Source organism: Trichechus manatus, unplaced genomic scaffold (genome assembly GCF_000243295.1).
Source record: "Trichechus manatus latirostris isolate Lorelei unplaced genomic scaffold, TriManLat1.0 scaffold00090, whole genome shotgun sequence".
NCBI lineage: Eukaryota > Metazoa > Chordata > Mammalia > Sirenia > Trichechidae > Trichechus > Trichechus manatus.
The window spans coordinates 10,094,652-10,109,050 of record NW_004444026.1 but is presented as its reverse complement, the minus strand read 5'-3'; the positions used below and the strand labels follow the sequence as shown (position 1 = coordinate 10,109,050).

The 14,399-nt window shown below is 40.7% G+C and overlaps 1 protein-coding gene across 5 annotated transcripts in view; it reads right to left on the bottom strand.

Moving 5' to 3' along the window:
- Positions 1-3,202: 3,202 nt before the first annotated feature.
- Positions 3,203-14,399, bottom strand: part of SLC25A37 (solute carrier family 25 member 37) — a 62,700-nt gene continuing 51,503 nt past the window's right edge. For 4 of the 5 annotated variants that reach the window (XR_002824942.1, XR_002824941.1, XR_002824944.1 and 1 more), the window contains 4 exons: positions 10,380-10,480; positions 4,722-8,021; positions 4,072-4,363; positions 3,203-3,892 (listed from right to left, as the gene is read on the bottom strand). The gene's annotated coding sequence lies outside the window, so the exon portion shown is untranslated. The remainder of the gene's footprint in view (positions 3,893-4,071; positions 4,364-4,721; positions 8,022-10,379; positions 10,481-14,399) is intronic. The other variant, XR_002824943.1, reaches the window with a different exon arrangement.

Here is a 14,399-nt window from a genome sequence, read left to right as displayed (position 1 = left end):
CATATGGTCTACTATGCTGGGAATGACAAATTGAAGAGGAATGGTGTCACGTTCATTGTCAAAAAGACCATTTCAAGATCTATCCTGAAGTACAATGCTGTCAGTGATAGGATAATATCCCTATGCCTAGAAGGAAGACCAGTTAATACAACTATTCAAATTAATGCGCCAACCACTAATGCCAAAAATGAAGAAATTGAATATATTTACCAACTTCTGCAGTCTGAAATTGATCGAACATGCAATCAAGATGCATTGATAATTACTGGCGAATGAAATGTGAAAGTTGGAACAAAGAAGAAGGATTTGTAATTGGAAAATACGACCTTGGTGATAAAAACAATGCTGGAGATCACATGACAGAATTTTGCAAGACCAGCTACTTCTTCACTGCAACCTTTTTTCAACAACATAAATGAAGACTATACACGTGGACCGCAGAAGACAGAATAAACAGGAATCAAATCAACTACATCTGTAAAAAAGATGATGGCAAAGCTCAATATCATCAGTCAGAACAAGACTGGGGGCCGACTGTGGAACAGACTATCAGTTGCTCCTATGCAGCTTCAAGTTCAAGTTGAAGAAAATTAGAACAAGTTCACGAGATCCAAAGTACGACCTTTAGTATATCCCACCTGAATTTAGAGACCACCTCAAGAATAGATTTGACACACTGAACACTAATAAGCAAAGACCAGACGAGTTGTGGGATGATATCAACAACATCCTACATGAGGAAAACAAAAGGTCATTAAAAAGAGAGGAAAGAAATAAAACACCAAAGTGGACGTCAGAAGAGACTCTGAAACTTGCTCTTGAACATACAGCAGCTAAAGTGAATGGAAGAAATGATGAAGTAAAAGAGCTGAACAGAAGATTTCAAAGGGCAGTTCGAGAAGGCAAAGTAAAGTATTACAATGACATGTGCAAAGACCTGGAGTTAGAAAACCAAAAGCGAAGAACATGCTCGGCACGTCTCAAGCTGAAAGAACTGAAGAACAAATTCAAGGCTCAAGTTGCAATATTGAAGGATTCTAAGGGGAAAATATTAAATGATGCAGGAAGTATCAAAATAAGATGGAAGGAATACACAGAGTTACTGTACCAAAAAGAATTGGTTGACATTCAACCATTTCAGGAGGTAGAATATGATCAAGAACCAATGGTACTGAAGGAAGAAGTCCACGGTGCACTGAAGGTATTGGCAAAAAACAAGCCTCCAGGAACTGACAGAATACTAACTGAGATGTTTCAACAAACAGATGTAGCGCTGGAGGTGTTCACTCACCTATGCCAAGAAATTTGGAAGACAGCTACATGGCCAAAAGCCCGGAAGAGATCCATATTTGTACCCATTCCAAAGAAAGATGATCCAACAGAATGTGAAAATTATCAAACAATATCATTAGTATCACATACAAGTAAAATTATGCTGAAGATCATTCAAAAACAGTTGCAGCAGTACATTGACAAGGAACTGCCAGAAATTCAAGCTGGATTCAGAAGAGGACGTGGAACAAGGGATATCATTGCTGATGTCAGATGGATGTTGGCTGAAAGCAGAGAATACCAGAAAGATGTTTACTTGTATTTTATTGATTATGCAAAGCATTTGACTGTGTGGATCATAACAAATTATGGATAACATTGGGAAGAATGGGAATTCCAGAACACTTAACTGTGCTCATGTAAAACCTGTACATAGACCAAGAGGGAGTTGTTGAAACAGAATAAGGGGACACTGCATGGTTTAAAGTCAAGAAAGGTGTGCACCAGGGTTGTATCCTTTCACCACACTTATTCAATCTGTATGCTGAGCAAATAATCCAAGAAGCTGGACTATATGAAGAAGAACGAAGCATCAGGATTGGAGGAACACTCATAAACAACCTGTGATATGTAGATGACACAACTTTGCTTGCTGAAAGTGAAAAGGACTTGAAGCACTTACTGATGAAGATCAAAGACCGCAGCCTTCAGTATGGATTACACGTCAACAACGTAAAGAAAACAAAAATCTTCACAACTGGACCAATAAACAACATCATGATAAACAGAGAAAATATTGAAGTAGTCAAGGATTTCATTTTACTTGGATCCACAATCAAAGCCCATGGAAGCAGCAGTCAAGAAATCAAATGATGCATTGCATTGGGCAAATCTGCTACAAAAAACTTATTTAAAGTGTTAAAAAGCAAACATATCAGTTTAAGGACTAAGGTCCACCTGACCCAAACCATGGTGTTTTCAATTGCCTCATATGCATGTGAAAGCTGGACAATGAATAAGGAAGATGGAAGAAGAATTGATGCCTTTGAGTTATAGTGTTGGTGAAGAATATTGAATATACCATGGACTGCCAGTAGAACAAACAAATCTGTTTTGGAAGAAGTACAGCCAGAATGCTCATTAGAAGCAAGGATGGAGAGACTTCATCTCACTTACTTTGGACATGTTATCAGGAGGGACCAGTCCCTGGAGAAAAACATCATGCTTGGTAAAGTAGAGGGTCAACAAAAAAGAGGAAGACGCTCAACAGGATGTATTGACAGAGTGGCTGCAACAATGAGCTCAAACATAACAATTGTGAGGATGGCACACGACCAGGCAGTGTTTCGTTCTGTTGTGCACAGGGTCACTATGAGTAGAAACCAACCTGATGGCACCTAACAACAACAAGTCAAAGAAGCTAGATCAAAAGTCTATACACTGTGTAATTCCACATATATTACATTCTGGAAAAGGCAGAACTATGGAGACATAGACAGCTTGCCAAGCGTTAGGGGTGGGGAGAGGAGTTGACGTACAAAAGGACATGTGGAAATTTTGAGGGGTGGTGGACCTGTCTTGTATCTTGATTGTGGTGGTGGTTACATGACTATGCATCTCTCAAAACTCACAGAACTGTATATACAAAAACAGTGCATTATAATGTACATAAATTGAAAAATAAATTTAAAAAATTCAGCAGTCTGTTAAATTCTTAAATTTCATGTCTTTCTCCCTTTAATTGATGTACACATTTCTAAAACCTGAATGCAAATTGAACTCTTGTGAATTTAAATATTTAAAAATTCACCAAGGGAGCTTGCTTTTAAAAAGCATCTTAAAAATAAACAAAATAAAATTCCATTTACTACGTAAACTTGGTTAAGTGGATCTAATACTTGCTATCACGTGTGTAAATCAGCCTTTTGGATTTCATCATATGTTTAAAGTGAGGTGAATGTGCAACTTCGATAATTTTTCAGGATACTCTTTTTTTTCCCCACAGTTCTGTTCATGAGTAAGTTATTCTGATAGCATTTCCCATGCCAAGGTGGAAAAAAAAGAGCTGGAACACTCCTCCAGTACCTCCTCCGATACCTACACACCCAGTACCCGTCACCAGAGAAACTCAACGTTCTCTGGCTTAGTGAAAAGGGAAACTGGAGGACAGGGCTTGGGGAGCCCAGGTGTGCTGTGACCGTCCTTTGTTAAGTTGTGCTCAGAGCTGAAGGTCACTGGGGCCTGAGCCCCGTGGAGCCGGATCACTGCCACATCCCTCCACTCGCCCTGGCAGCCTCAGAAGGCCCTCATGTCAAGTGCAAACAGCAACACCAGGAGAAGAAGGAAGTTGCCTTTGTCTCATCTTGGTGCTTAGTGATGTATGTCAGTGATGACACCTGTTCAACAAACCAGGTAAACTTCACACTCCTTGTTCTTGGCTTCTTTCTCATCCTGTAGTTAGCTCAGGTGCTCCATTTGCTAGTTTGCATATCCTGGTCACATTTCCTCAGGCCTCACTTTCCCAAGCTGTGTTTCAGGTTCAGTAGTCTTTCAAAAAATCACAGACAGCTCTGCCTTTGCTCCTTCTGGGAAGGTGCTCCCCACTTGGTCTAGTAACTTCCTGAAAAAACAATGGATGTAAATCTCATTGTTTTCAATCACGAACTTATTAAATGCCTAAGGCAGTTCCCTAACTAAAGCAAGCCCAGTGGGCCTTCTATATAAACTGAACTTTCCTCTTGCAAAGGGGCTAATTCCATCCCCTACCCAAAACACACAGACACACAGACACACACGTACTTGCCAATTTCTCCAGCTACTAAATCCTTATTGCCGCACATGGTTTTTGGTCTGATGGGCATTCTGGTAGTCACTCTCCTTTTACAATTATCTATGCTTTAATGCAGTGACTCTGGGAGGCATAAGCTTGAACTCAATCGCTGGAAAACAAAACTACTTCTGGGAGCTCCAAGCTTCTGTGAAAAGTATTTCCTCTTCTTTCTGTACAATACACTTCAGCTCCATCCAGCACTCCTCACTGACACGATGCCTGCTTCACAAAAGGAGGAGGTGGTGCCAAACAGCAATTAACCTGAGGGGAGGATACACTTCGACTATGCATTTAGTAAATAAAAAGAGGCAGGTCGTACTATGAATGTTTTCTCCTAATACCAAAATACTACTAGAGTTTAGTTTCTTTAACCTGGGTTCCCACCATAACCAGAAAGGGTCAGTGAATAATGCTAAATTTGTAAAATAAAGTTAAGTACAAGTCAAATTTAAGCTGTTAGGTGCCTTATTACTAAGAACGCAAAGAGTATCCAGTAGCAAGAAAGAGCCCACAGATCCCTGGCCCAAACCATCCATCAGTCTCTGCCAGGTTCCCCCTAAGCTATCTGATTTCCCATCTGTTGAAGGAGAATGATAGGTCAGGAGGACCAATCCCCTACCAGACTCTGCCTCGTCCTGGCATGCAAAGCCATGGCTCTTTCCTGAAGGATTCCAGGACCATACCAGCCGTAGAAGCAGAGCTGTTTGAAGAACTTCATAGGTCTGAGGCTCTCTTGTTTTTGGAGTCTTCATCCCACATCAAATAAACGTTTTAAAATTTACCCACATCCCCCATTAAATATAATTTCTATATAGCTACATAAGAATTAGAAGCAGTTAATAACTGATATGTTTTACATTTAATTAAATGTTTCTTAATTTTGCTTTTACATTAGTATTTTCAGATTTTGAAACCAGTACCCACCCTGAGGCACCTCAGAAGACAGGCCTAGTGACCTGCTTCTGAAAGGTAACAGCCTTGAAGGCTCTATGGAACAGTTCTACTCTGCACACATGGGGTCACCATGAGTCAGAACCAACTCTATCAGGAACTAACAACAACAACCTTTCATTCTGGTTCCTGGGTGGCATTAATGGTTAAGTGCACTTCTACTATCTGGAAGATTGGCAATTTGAATCCACCCAGAAATGCCTCAGAAGAAAGGTCTGGCTATGTGTTTCTGTAAGGTCACGGCCATCAAAACCTATGGAGAACAGCTCTACTCTGCACACATGGGGTCACCATGAGTCGGAATTGACTCAAAGGCAACTGGTTTTTCTTTTCAGTTTCCAAACCTTCCCATTGCCCCATGTAATGCCGGTACACCTAAAGCACTGTGCCCATAGTGCTTAATGGATAAAACAGCCTTGTACATAGGAGATAGAAAGGGTGCCTCTGGATCTAATGCCTGGTGCATCCAGCTCAAGATGCTTTTGCCAATCATGGACCAAAATGTTTGAATAAAAAAGAAACAAACAGTTATAAAAACCCCTAGTCAGTTTCATTTATATTATTCACTTAATCTTCACAACAATTGTTTGAGTGCGAAATGATTGTTCACTTGGTACAAAGCGGGAAAATAAAGTACAAAATGTTTTAGTAACTTGTCCCAGGTCCCGTGGCTAGAGAGTGAGATTTTGAACCAAGTCTTGTGGTTCCAAAGTCCACAGTTTTCATCTGAGTCGTACCCCTGCAGGCACAGAGAGAAGTCATGACTATCATCGCTGACATTTAAAGTTAAATAAATATTGGCCAGTTTCAACGATTACTTAATGCCCTGTCCATTCACATAGTTCGGTTTATATCTTTTAGAAGCTATTCATTTTTTTTCTATATCTTTTAGTCCAAAATGACCTTGTTCAAGTTGTAAAAGTTACCTCCAACTTAAGTTTTGTTTTTTGTTATGTGTGTGTGTGCGTGCATTTTTTTTAGGGGGTGGATTTCAATCACCTTCTCTGCGCCTTCTCAGCCTTACCCACTGTGAGGAATTTCTCCTCTGTATGGCTAGCGCACTCACTGTCTGTAGAAATCATTTGGCACTTGGAACCTAGTGTCATTTTTCTGCTCCTGCTTATCTGGTCTCTTTCAAAGTCTGTGATCTATGATCCACTGGGTCAGGATTAGATCTTATGCTTCTTGCTATCTCCCTTAGCAGTGTGGCCTAGTGGTAAATGAGTCCTGGTTTCAAATTTCCCTCTGAAGATAACCTTAGGCAAGTTCCACGGCCTTAGGCAAGTCACCTAACTTCTCAGTCTCTTTATTTAAACAATAGAACTGCTTACTTCACAGGGTCATTATAAAGAGGAGAAAGCAATACAATGTATACGTGAGTGCTTTGCAATCTAGAAAGTACTATGCAAATATAAAGGATTATTAGCCTAAAGCATTGCTGACTGATGTTGGCAGGAGAAGCACGTTCCTGGGGTCTTTTGCCAAACTGAAAGAGTTCATGGACTGTAACAGTTTAACCACTACCGCACTGGGCTTCCCAAGATCACAGCATGTGAGTAAACCAATGGATCAGATACGATGCGACAGCCAGTTCAGAGGTCAGGGTTCTGGAGAATGAAGGAGAAATGTCAGGCAGTGCCAATTCTGTGAGCTGGCACCTTTTCTGGTCTCCTCAGGAAATGCGGCAGAAACTCAAACCCTGACTGGTACCATGTGATCACTGGACACCTAGAATATGCTGAGAGCTATTGCCAACAGTCAAACACACGCCATACCCTCAACGCTTACCTTAGGAAAACTCACAGGTGCAAACATAGATGCGGGTACATGGAGAAGGCACTTTGCCAACCCTTTTCTTAAAGCCCCCAATTGTCAGGGTGAGGAAATGTAGGATGGGCTACAGCACAATGAAAACTCCTGGAGGAAGCTGAGGCTGAGGAGAGACTGAGAGGAAAGGAGGCTGTAAGCTCAGGGTGAGGAGGCAGGAAGGAAAAAGTCAGATTCTTTGACCAGTAAACCTGGGCTTAACAATGCATTGGGAAAATACTTGCTATGGAAAAGAAATTCCCTCCACAACAAACAGAAGCAAATCTTCCACCTGTAATAGAATCCCAAGCAAAGAGAGACACCTGGGCACTCAAGACGCAGTACGACCAAGCCTCAACCTACCTCTTCAAATCTAAAATATATCTCCCTATCCTCTAGTCTAACATCTACTCCAGCCAAGCAGGCCTCTTTATTCTCTCAGATCTTTTCCAGAACCCTAAGCTTTGCTCACAATAGTCCACCTCTTCTGGAATGATCTTCCTTCATTCAATGTCAGTGTATCTGCCCTTGACAGAAGGAGTAATTCTGTCCTCCGGTACAAAGCCTATTCCACCCACCATAAAACCTTTTAATGGCCCACTCCTCTGAACTCATAGTTCATAATGCATGCATCATCTATGTGGTGCCACTTTGTCTTGTAGAGTGAGCTATTCTAGAAACATGAGTGAGCAAATGTGTGTTTTTAGTTTGAGTTCTCCAGAAAGCAGAGTGTGAGCCAAGGAACTGAGGACAGGTAGTACATTTAGAAGATGATGCCAGGAAGCAGAAGTAAGAGAAGGTACAATGTGAGACAGGGAAGGAAGAAAAGTCAATCAAAAGCTGGTTACCACCTTGAGCAACTGGGTCTCAATCCCATTGGGACCCTCTGAGGAACCCCATAGAACATACCTTGGAATTGTCCCAATTAAAGAGGGGAGGCTGCAGCAGATAGCCATGGATTCCTGCCCCCATTGTTTGGGGTTGCCCTTGAAGGATTTCACTCCTCCCCCCACTTACGGCTTCGTAGTTTGAGGTCACACCTGAACACAGCAGAGTGGTCTTCTTTAGCAGAAAGCTGAGTGGATTTGGTGCAATGCCCCATAAACCATCACAAGCATCTGCTACGGTATGTGTTTTCTTTTTGCAACTAGATTATAAGTTCCTTGAATGCAAAGGTCATAAAAGAAGAAAGAAAACATGATGCACATGGTTTCAATTGTAGACTAACATGATTTTAACTAAAATCAAACTATCTCGAAATAGTTTGCTCTTTTTTGTTTTAACTTGACAGCATTTAATCTGTTACCCCTATGCTGTCATTGAAAAATAAAGCCCTCATACCATTATATGGCAAAAAACATCACATAAGGAAATAATGTAAGAATAGCAATGTTCTTCCTTTGTTTATTGTGGTAGGCACTATATCTATTACTGTCTTTGGACTGTAATAATATATGGAAAGAGAAATAGGAGAACTCTTCTGTCTATAGGATTCTTTGCTGCCCCTCATTCTGCCTGTCCTTAAATAAGAAGGGTGACCCAGAGGGCCTGAACGACCTTGGGCAAGTCAAGATGATAAACTGTGCTTATGTCACAGCATTACTGGGAGCACTAAAAAAGCCAGTGTTTGAAAAGACGCGTTGTAAACTGTAAAAGGCTATTCAAATATCAGTCATTACTATAGCAAGTCTGGCTCAGAGGCTACCTCTACCCACACACAGCAAGCCCTGGTGTGCCTAGCCACACGGATTTCTTCCTTCTTGGGAAAATCTCAGCTTGTTCCCATACTGCCCTGTATTATTACTTATGCAGACACCATGGGTCTTTTATTGTGTCCCCCACGGACCACAGTGTCTTGTACTTTTGAGTTTTTATAGCCCATTCAGGAGTTCTCAACTGCTCCCTGGATAAAACACAGGCTCTGCACACAACATTCGCGGTCCTCCGTGGGTGGAGACCTGGTTGTGGCAGCACGGGCCTGACTACTCTTCTTCGCACACTCTCTGGCCCACTACACTCCTCTCTGTCCCTCCCTGCACGCGCTTCTGCTCCCACTTTCTCTCCAAGTTGCAACACCCTCCTCCACCTTGACTTTCTCCAACCAGCTGGCACCCATTGTTTTAGAGTCAGCTCTATCCAATTGTCCATGAAATCTCTTTTAGGCCCCTTCATTCATGCATTCCATGAGTATTTTTTTTGAGCACCTACTATGTGCCACTACTGTGCAAAGTATAGGGGGCACAATGATGAACCAATCAGACTTGATCTCTTCCCTCACGGATCTAGAGTTTTTACTCATAATGAGGTCTGGCACTTAAACAATTTGCCTTGTATTGTTTACCCTGATGACTATTTCATGCATGTGTGTTGTATATCTCTAGCTTGAAAGGTAGATTTTTTTTAAATTGTAATTTAGATGAAGGTTTACAAAACAAACTAGCTTCTCATTAAACAATTAGTACACATATTGTTTTGTGACATTGGTTGCTAACCCCATGACATGTCAACACTCTCCCCTTCTCGACCTTGGGTTCCCTATTACCAGCTTTCCTGTTCCCTCCTGCCTTCTCGTCCTTGCCCGTGGACTGGCGTGCCCATTCAGTTCGTTTTGTTTTATGGGCCTGTCTCATCTTTGGGAAGGGTGAACCTCAGGAGTGACTTCACTACTGAGCTAAAAGGTATCCAGGGGCCATATTCTCAGGATTTCTCTAGTCTCTGTCAGACCAGTAAGTCTGATCTTCTTTGTGTGTGTGAGTTAGAATTTTGTTCTGCATTTTTCTCCAGCTCTGTCCGGGACCCTCTATTGCGATCCCTGTCAGAGCAGTCAGTGGTGGTAGCCAGGCACCATCTAGTTGGGCTGGACTCTGTCTGGTGGAGGCTGTAGTACTTGTGGTCCATTAGTCATTTGGACTAATCTGAAAGTTAGATCTTTGAGTGAGGCTCGTTTGTACCTCCCATGAACAAGCAAAACAGTGTGGTGTATAATACACATATGTCAAAATAGTACATGCCTCTACTCTTGGCTATAAGACAAGAAATACATCAAAAATTCCTCAAACTATAGTAGCTATTCAACGCAATGATCAATTAAAAACATTTAAATTGCACAAGCATGCCTGGATACACATATGACTACCTAGATGCAAGAAGGTTGAGTTCAAGGTTCCTAGACAAGCTTAAGTGAATGTGATTTCCTTTAGAAATACTATCATTTAGGGAAAAAATAAAATCTGGTACAATAAGGGTCCAGGAACTGAGGCCAATATGGGTTTCTTGTGTATTAATGAAAATCAGATGCCACCTTGTGGCCAATAATCAAAAATCAGGGATTTAGCTAGGCAAAAGAATTGATTGCTCTGGAACTGAATGAAACATAAAATGTTACATTCCACAAGTAACGCATTCCATCCTGGTGTGGACAGTGTGTTCCCACATTAACCCTCAAAACACTTCTGTACTCCAGTCTATGACCTCCTTACAGTCATAATCCTTAATTCACATAGATATTACATTTACAAACCTCCTACAGTCCTCTTGCTCTAGTCCACAGGGCTGGTTGTCATCTCACTCAAAATCCAGTGTTGCTCAACCCGTGACAAACCCTCAAGGAAATTTCAATCCCTGAAGAGTAAAGATGACATTGCAGATATTTTCAAGGAACTTAGGTGAAACACAATTTCCTTTCATTAGCAAATAAAACATTCAGTGACAAGGGAATGGTTGCTTGGCTATAAAGTTGTCTATATGAAGTAATTTTTTAACCAATATTTTATATTTACATGTAATTGCCCACTTTTGGTAGTACTGAAAAGTTCAGAATTTCCATAAAACTAAAAGTTATTCAAGGAGCCCTGGTGGTGCAAAAGTCAAGCACTCGGCTGCTAACTAAAAGGTTGGTGGTTTGAACCCACCAAGCAGCTCTGTGGGAGAAAGAACAGGTGATGTGCTTCTGTATGGATTAACCCATTGCCATCGAGTTGATTGTGACTCATAGCGATCCTATAGAACAGAGTAGAACTGCCCCAAGGGCTTACAGCCAAGAAAACCCTATGGGGCAGCTCAAATCTGTCACATGGTGTCACTATGAGTTGGAATCGACAGCACCCAACAAAGGTTATTCAATAGAAAAGGTCAATATAAATATATTCGTGCTTTATTGCAGATAATATTTGTTATTGTTGTTGTTGTTAGGAGCTGTGGAGTCGGTTCTGACTCATGGTGACCCTATTGTACAACAGAATGAAACGCCGCCCAGTCCTGCGCCACCCTCACAATCGTTCCTATGTTTCAGCCCACTGTTGCAGCCTTTGTGTCAATCCATCTCATCCAGGGTCTTCCTCTTTTTCGCTGACCCTCTACCTTACCAAGCATGATATCCTTCTCCAGGGACTGGTCCCTCCTGATAACATGTCCAAAGTAGATGAGACAAAGTCTCACCATCCTCACTTCCAAGGAGCATTATCTATTTAGATGCTTAAAAACAAAAAAACAAAAAAAACCAGTTTAGACCTGGAGATTCTACAATAAACAATACCACAGAAAAACCATATGGTGTTTTCCTGTAGCAATGGGCTATCTGAAAATAAGGGCATTGCAGCTATCACATTCCCCAAGCTGGAAGAACTCAATATGTCTACTTCTTGCCAGGCATCGTGCTAGAGTTCAACAAGAGACAGACCAACAGTCCTCACTCACAGAGTCTGGATAGACATTAAAAACAAAATATGCATAAATAAATAAATAATTTAACTACAACTGCATAGAGAAGTAGCAATTACAAACACTATAGAGCTTAGGGGGCAGTGAGTTTATGTTAATGGGGGAGGAACAACTCGAAAAAGGAGGGTGAAAATGGTTGCACAACTTGAAGAATGTAATCAATGTCACTGAACTGTACATGTAGAAAGGGTTGAATTGGTCTATGTTCTGCTGTGTATATTCTCAACAACAACAAAATTAAAATAAATCATATAAAAAAATTCATCTCTCAATAGGAAAAAACAAACAGCATAGAGAAGGATGCAAAATATACTTACATTCATCACTTTCCTACACCAAGTTCATGGATTTTTGGGTTATATTTGTAGAGTAGTTTAGGAAGCAGGAAGTGAAAGTAAAGAAAAATGATAATGAACGATTAATTCTGGCAGGTAGGCCAGAAGACTTAGGAATATTTTCCTTCTAATCGCACATAAAAAGCATGTAAACATATTTTAATTATATGCTTACATAGAGACTAGGTCCCTGGGTGGCACAAATGGTTTGCACTCAGCTACCAATAAAAAAGTTGGTAGTTCCAATTTACCCAGTGGTACCACAGAAGAAAGGTATGACAATCTGCTTCCATAAAGATCACAGCCAAGAAACCTTATGGAGCTCAGTTTTACTCCGTAACACACGGGGTTGCCACAGGTCAGAATCAACTCGACAGCAACAGGTTTGTTTTTATATAGAGTCTGGAAAGATCTTGCATTATATTGACATAATCATTGGATATTCCAGCTAGAAGAGCTATTATAGGTCATTTGGCCCAATCTTTTCATTTTGTAGATGAGTAAACTGTAGAGCAGAAAGATTAAAAGATATGCCTAAGGTCTCCCAAAGTCACCCAACCAGTTAGTGCCCAGGCCTCTAGAATGCTGACCTATCCATTATGCACTCAATTGTTAAAATGGACCAGAGCAAATAAATTACTTTATTATACCAATAGACAAAATTATCTTTGTATTGGTATTCAGGAAAGGTAATTATCTGTTGTTCAAATTTGGCTTTTAGAAACTTGTTGATCTTAAAAACAAAAGAGGCCAAGGTGGAAATTCAAGACAGCATCAGTAAACAAGGATTTTGATCTACATCAAAATCAGCAGAAATAATCCCTTCAAATGTAAGCCTGATCAGGTATAGCATGGCAGAAAGAATCTAAGAACATTTGTCAAATGAAGGCTTTTGGCAAGCCTAGCTCAATGGAACACTGTAAGACTCAGCACTGCATGTTCTATTCTGTAAAGGAAGTTTTTCTACCACAATGAATAACGAGACTCAGGTTGGTGCACCCTTTTCCTCTAAAATACTCTTCTCTCCTGGCAGCTCTTCCCAGTATGATTGTCCTCTCAGTTCCATTAATCATGACCCTGTTAGTGGGTAATTTACCCAGATTTCACTCATCATGAGCTTGAGAAGGAGTCATACCCTACAATTTGCCCTCAGATCCTGGGCCCTGCCTAAAAACTGTGAACTGACCATACAGTTTTAATATCTTGGATATAAACTAAACCATGGATAAGACCAATGGAAGTGACAGAGAATAAGCAAGAACCAAAGAAAGCAGTTAGCACTTAAGTATTACCAGTTTCCAGGCAGATATATGTCCCACTTACTATGGAAATTGAAAATCTACGATTAGCATAAGTTAAAAGAATGTGAGTGAAGAGTCTCTTAAAGAAACCATTTCAACAGGAAACTGTGAAATTCTACAGTGTCATCTCATATCCAAGCCTTCACAGAAGTTCCCCTAAAATAATATTACCTCTAGGAGACAAGGCTGGAGAAATAAGTATGCTTGGAAGTATTCTCAATTTTTTTAAATGTACTGGAAAGTACAGATTTTAACTGGTATCTGGCTGGGAACCCCTGATGAAACATCCTTCCTTCCCACTAAAATACCAGTATATCCCAGTAACGGGATAGTCTATAAATCATTTAACTTCTTGATAGATATCTAGCTTGATTCCCCTTTTTCACTTTTAAGAACAAGCCTAGGATGTGCATTTTTGAGTGCTTGTTCATTTATCTCCTTAGGTAACTTGGAATATTATGTTAGATACTTTAGAAATGACGCTGGGAGGGAAAGCAGCTGAACTTGGTAAAGGGAATCAGAAAAGGCAAGAGAACGGGGAAAGGAGAGACAACATACAGATTGGGAGAGAATTTTTAGGAAACATACAGCTGATAAGGGCTTAATATAGAATAAAGAACTCCTATAACTTAATAACAATAACAAAAAAGACAAACAACTCACCAATCAAAATCTGGGCAAAGGATATGATTAGACAGTTCACCAAAGAGGATATACAAATGGCCAACAAGCACATGAAAAGATGCTCAACATCATCAGTCATTAAACCAAAACAAACAAAAAACAAAAACCTGTTGCCGTCTGAGTTGATTCCGACTCATAGCGACCCTGTAGGACAGAGTAAAACTGCCCTGTAGGGTTTCCAAGGCTGTAAATCTTTACTGAAGCAGACTGTCACATCTTTTTCCCGTGGAGTGGCTGATGGATTCAAACCACCAAACTTTTGGTTAGCAGCCAAATGTAACCACTGCGCCACCAGGGCTCCTTCATTAGTAATTAGGGAGATGCAAATCAAAAACACAATGACTGTCCTAGTCATCTAGTGCTGCTCCAACAGAAATACCACAAGTGGATGGCTTTACAAAGAGAAATTTATTCTCTCACAGTCCAGTAGGCTACAAGTCCAAATTCAGGGCATCAGCTCCAGGGGAACGCTTTCTCCATCGGCTCTGGAGGAAAGTCCAT